The sequence below is a fragment of the Choloepus didactylus genome, chromosome 7 (genome assembly GCF_015220235.1).
Source record: "Choloepus didactylus isolate mChoDid1 chromosome 7, mChoDid1.pri, whole genome shotgun sequence".
Lineage (NCBI taxonomy): Eukaryota > Metazoa > Chordata > Mammalia > Pilosa > Megalonychidae > Choloepus > Choloepus didactylus.
Genome location: NC_051313.1, coordinates 9557962 through 9564104, shown reverse-complemented (window position 1 = coordinate 9564104; position 6143 = coordinate 9557962).

Sequence of the window (6143 nt, the reverse complement as noted above, 5' to 3'; positions counted from 1 at the left end):
TCCATCTGCTGGAATATAAAGAAATTAATGAGTGCCCCAGTGTTCTTTAATGAATGATCCTTTTTGTACCAAATTGCGGTGATGCTCTCTATTTGACCCTGTCCGTTGTGTTCATGGAGGTTATTTGTTAGCTGTAGGCAAGCATGGGAGAGAATGAGCTGAGGAAACCCCATCGGAGAGCGTTAGGCTAATCCGACATGTTTGAGAAGGCTTTGGTGTTAAATAGGTTAACACCCACGAACTTGCCCAAATATAGCCTGTGCTTGCTAGAGATGAAGAATTGACTTTCCTTGAAAGAGCCTTCCATTGAGCTGGGGCTCCTGGAAAAGCCTGGAATACGGCTCTTACAGCTGCCCTCCCGGTCTTGGCAATACCACCTTCTGGGTTCAGCGTTCCATGTGGGCAGCCTGCAGTTGTTTTCCGAAGCATTCCTGTACCCACTCACCTACCCACCCCCCCACCCCTCTCCATCACTTGCCCTTCAGCACCCACTTGCTCCCTAAGTCTGCTCTAGTTTTGCTCACGGAAGCCCACCTTCTCACCCCTACACCTCGGAGTGCCGGCTCCTCTAGGTTTACCCCTTTGTGTTCGTTTGTGGGTGGACACGTGCTTATCTCTGCAGAGGTTTCTGTGTTGATGTCTGTTTGGAGCAGGGATCTCCCTGTAGGTAGGTGTGGACACCTCTGTGTGAGGGAGTGGAGGGGAGAAGATGGTGTTTGTGTTTAGACACACAGGCTCCCGTGTGTGAACAGGACAGATGCTGTTTTTAGACTGGCTTCTATGGGAATGGAGGGTTTGAATATGGGGAGGAGTACAGGATGAACTTTGTGGAGGTAAGAATGCAGATGACATTTGGATATGACAGAGAGAACCCCACAGGAGAGAAAGAACAGGGGCTCCCTGCTCTGCTCTCTAGAGTCTCCTTGGTGGTAGAGCAAAGCCGGGCACCCAGCAAGCACTCGGCGTCTGCTGAGTGAATGAGTTCATTGTTATGGGGTTATTAATACATAAAATAGTATCCTGCAAGTATCTAGGACTTCCTGCATTGTGGAGCATTTTCTTCATTTAGTTCATGAGTATTTAGGCACATATGTGATGCGAGAAGCAGGTTGGAGAAGTAGGAAGGAGTCCACTAAAGTTGCCGTGAGTGAGGACTGAGGAGTTTTTGGTTGAAGGGGCTGTTGGAGTATTCACTGGGGAGGGGAAGGGCTTTGCTTTGTGGGGTCTTCACACACATCACAGCAGTCCTCCCAGCTCAGCCCCTCACCACCTGGGGAACCCGGCCACCTCTCTCAACCTCAGCACCAGCCTCCCACCCTCTCCTGACCCCTCTGGCCTGACCTACAGATATTGGGGTTCCAGGGCTCGGGCCTGAGGGCCTTCTTTTCTCTGTGTACGTTTTCTGGCTCTAAACACCTCGTAGAAGCAGATAATCCCAGAAAAGTATCCCTAGCCAGACTCCCCATCCAGATTCGTGGACCCAATGGCCTGACCTCTTCATCTGGGTGCCTCCTCGTCTTTATTTATGTAGCTGAGATGGAGCTCATGGTTGCACGTCCCATTTCTCTTCCTCAAAACCTGTTTCTACTCTAGTCCTCCCAACACAGTGGTTGCCACTGGCCTAAGCCCAGTTGCGTCAACTAGAAACGTCCTCACCCACCTCCGCATCTTCAGCAAGTCATGAGGGCCTACCCCAGGAACAGGTCTCGGATCTACCCTCTCGGATCCATGTCCACCTGCACCTCCAGCCCCGGCCACCAGCATCTCCGCCTGGGGGTGCCGGAGCCGCCCCTCGGTCCTCCAGGGTTCTCTCACCGGCTAAGCCTTTCACCACATGAAGCCAGAGTGATATTTTAAATTTAACTTAGATTTTTAACTTCAATTCTCTGCATTAACTCTTTCCAGGATTCCCATAGCACAAGAATAAACTCCAAACTCCTTTCCATGTCCACAGCATCTGCCCCTCTGGGCTATGCCCCCCTCTCCCATGTCATCCCCCCATCCCCATCTCTGCTCCAGCTCCAAGTTCTTCCTGTCTTCCTGGATTCTCTCAAAGATGCTGCCCCTTCCATTTGTGAGCCCTTTCTAGTCCCCTTTTCATGGTTGACTCCCTTCTCATCCAATGTCACCTTCTAAGCTGTGCCTTCTTTCTATCTCAAGTTGCCCAACTCACCTTTTACTCTCTCACAAGACTACTGTTCACTTCACAGGACTCTTCACAGTCCACAAACATTTTATCTGCTCACATGTTTATCCTCCACCAGGATGCACATTCCAAGAGGACAAGGACCTTGCCTTAGAATACGGGTGAGCCCCCATCTCCTAGTAAGCTGCCTGGCCCAGTGTATACGCTTGATGAATAAGTGTTGAATGAATAGATGGGCCTCTGTCAGCCTCGTTTTCTCATTCTATGACAGAAAAATAAAAATAAAACCTACCTCCTAGGGTTGTTATGAGGATGACATGAAATAATCCAGGTAGAGTGCTCCACCAGTTCCTGGAAAACACTAAGAGCTCAATAAATGCTGGCCACCATTGTTGTAGATTATATTACTCTACATTACTACTAGCAACACAGAAGGAAAGCCATTTGAGCATCGAACAGTAGCACCTCTTGGTCTGATTACAGTATCTTATCTGGACAGTTGTGCAGAGAGGGTCTGTTAGCAGAAATTCTCTCTCACACACACACAGACACACACACGGCAGGGTCCAAAGTCTGCCTGCCCCTTGGAGAGCACACTCCCACTTTCCAGTCACTCAGTTTCTTATGCACAACACCCTACCAGCACTCTTCCAATCTTTTCTACTAAACCCTTCCCTGCAACATCCCATCTTCACTTTGGGGGCTCTGCACAAGGTCCTCAGGAATGTGACCTTGAGGTAGGTTTTTCCTCCTACCTAGGAGCAAGCCCAGTCGTTGTGTATGTCTACAATGGAACCCTCAAACACACTGACACCACAACAAACACTCTTTCTCTGCTTATGTTGACGTTTCTCAACATAAGCTCAAATTTGTAAAGCACTTCAATGCCAGACCCTGTTGTAAGTACTTTCCATATGTTATTGAATCTGTTCCTTATAAAAACCCTAGGAGGTAGGTACGATTACATTCTCTATTTTACAGTGACAGTCGAGGCACAGAATGGTTAGGTAACTTGTCCAACAGCACACAGAGACTCAAGAGAGCCCAGTTTCTGACCCAGGCAGTGGACTTTTAGCTGCAGCTCTCCTAACCATTCCACTAACTCGTGGGCTCCGTCTCACCACTCCATCCTTCCCCAGACCCATTTGCCGAAAGAGCTGAAGAGGAGACAGAAAAAGAGTTAGAGGGAAAGCCATCCAGCCGCAAAAATATCCTTGTCGCTCCTGAAAATAGTGGATCAAACTGGAAAGAGAAAACCAGGCAGTTGGGGCTGGTGCTGAAAATGTCTTCTGTTAGGGGTGGAGAAAAGGAGACAACTCTGTTAGGAGGAGAGCCTGGCTAAGGCAGTGTCATAGAAAGCAAGCATTTCAAGATGGAAGAGGTGGGCAGCAGTATCAAAAGTCCCTTAAATTGGGGGAAGAAAATCAGGTTCACATGCAATTTCAGAGAAATGTTTTAATAGAGAATTTGGAAGGCAGATTAAGCAAAGCTGTAGTGACCTGTAAACTGAAGGTAAAAATGGTCTTTCCAACAACACATTTGATAGCAAACAGAAGAAGACAGACAGTACGTTTGCTGGAGGGGAGGCAAGGTCAAGGAAAACTATTTGCTCAGTAAGGGAGAGCTATAAATATTGATGGGTAGATGCAAGAAGCAACAGGGGTGGGAGTGAGTGAAGATGTGAGAAAGGGGAAAGATAACAGGTGACCACCCGTCTTCCCAGAGAGCTGGGAAATTGGTTTTTAAGCTCAATTTTATAATGGGGTTACCTATGGGGGTTTAAAGCCCACTGATGCCTGAGGCCCACCTCCAGAGTCTCTGTTTTAACCAGTCAGGGGTGCTTGGCATCAAGACAGGTAAAAGGCCCCAGTGATTCGAATATGCAGCCAAGTTTGAGAATCCTGATCTGGGACACAAATGATAGTGTCTTAGAGAAAGAGAGAGAATCTCTCTCTTTGCATGTAAAATAAGGACAAAGAGAAAGATGCAAACATAGATCTTTTGAACTGAAGACAAGTTTAATTGAGGAAGCTCATGAATACTGGCTTGGATCATCCCGGTTAAAAAAAAAAGAAACGAGGTGGTTTGGTTTTCTGTGGAGAGGGAAGAAGTAGCTTAGAGACAGGAGGCCTCAGTAGTTACTGTGACGGAGACCCCAAAAAAGCCCCACAGCAGAGGAGCCCCCTGGCAATGCGTGGGGTGATGATGTGGTCACACCCAGTGCTCAGCGAACTTCACACCAGTGGGTTGTGACACAGCTGTGCCTCCTGGATAGAAGGAGAGAGGGACGAGGCCAGTGGTGTTCATGATCCAGGGTGGAGTCAGGCTCAACGTCAAAGAAGGAGAAAGTCAGTTGACCACAGAGTCCAGTGTTGTATTAAGGGTGCTTAGAAAACAAGTCAACTGGATTTATAGGAATGGGAGAGAGGACCAAGAAGGAGGTTGTGGACAGAGAAAGGAATGTTCCCAACTGAGATCCCAAATGGGAAACAATCCTTTGGGGTAGATGACTCCTAGGGCACATAAAAAAATGAAACGCTAAACATGCCACAGACACGTTAACCTCTAAAGTTCCATCAAGTTTGTTGAAAAGAAGAGTGGACACATCTTATTAGATCAACCAGTAGACATAGCTCTGCTCACAACCAGCCATGAGATTTTAGGCCAATTCCTCTGGAAGTCCCCACCTGTCAGTCTCCTCCTTTATACTAGGGTGGGGCTGGACTTGACAATTTCTAAGGACCCGTGTCTCTGCATTACTACATCAGCTTGTTAGATTGCTTAGCGCTTTACATCACCACCCTATAAAAATATTTTGCTTTAAGCACGACTTCTTTGTGTTATTTCCTCACCCCCAAAACATGTTTGCTTTGGTACCTTCCCTCACCTCCACCCCCCCAACCCATTTCCCCAAAGATTCTAGCAATCTTGATATTAGAATGAGCCATCTTAAGGGGAAAAACCTCAAGGTCCCCATTTGTCTTCTAGCCTTGAACTAGCAAAAGAATTTACTGGCAATCCACTTAACGGGATGGAGCCTTATTAAAACCAAAAACAAGTGGCTCATGGGAACGTTTCTGTGCACTTAAGCATAACTCCTCATTTGTGTCAGCCAAAAGTTGTGCTGACTTATATTGTCATGCATTTAACCAAATTAAAGTACCGTACCATCATTACTAGTTTCACAATTTGTATCCCAGATTTTTCTTTTTCTCTTTTTTTCTTTTACCGAAAAGTTGAGTTTAAGGTAAAGCTTCAACCTGCAGAGCGATTGGGCTCATTTAGCACGTTGTCAGCTGACCTAGTTGTTTCATTTTAAATGAAACCAACTTTTGCTCTTACTTCTCCCTCCCTCTGTCCTCTCCCCTGCTCTCACCTACTTCCTGGAAAATGCCATTTTGGTCAGAGTCCTCCAGTGAAATGTGACAGGGTATTAGGTTTTTATCTTCCAGAACAGGTGAGACAGCATTTGACATTGCACCTTGCCATGACTCGCAATATTTAGAAACAGTTTTCCACGTGAGCAGAGGCAAATGACAGATCTTCCTTATAATGCAGACTCCACAAAACTTTTGGGTTGCTCAGTTACCATTGAGCTTGGTTATAAAACTAGAAACTGCATATAAAAACCCAGCCATTCACAAACAAAATCTACTGAGCTGCAAAGAAAACCTTATTTAAAGCAGTTATGCCATTATTAGTAATAAGCAATCAGGATGATTGTGCTGCTCAGCATACTTTGTTTGCTTGTGCTGTTCAGCAGATGCAATCGGATGTGCTCCTCACGAGAATCTGCAGAACTGTGCGGGAGGTAGCTGGACGCTCACTCATTCATCTGGTCAACTGTTCTCTCATGAGACTGACAACAGGTTAGACTGTTTCATGAGACAAATGGATAGGCAGTTGATGAAAGATCAGGTATTTGCAGAGGCTGGTTGCATTCTGGGACTCAGAAGGGCAAGAAGTGTGCTCAAGGGACTCAGCTGTAACCATCATT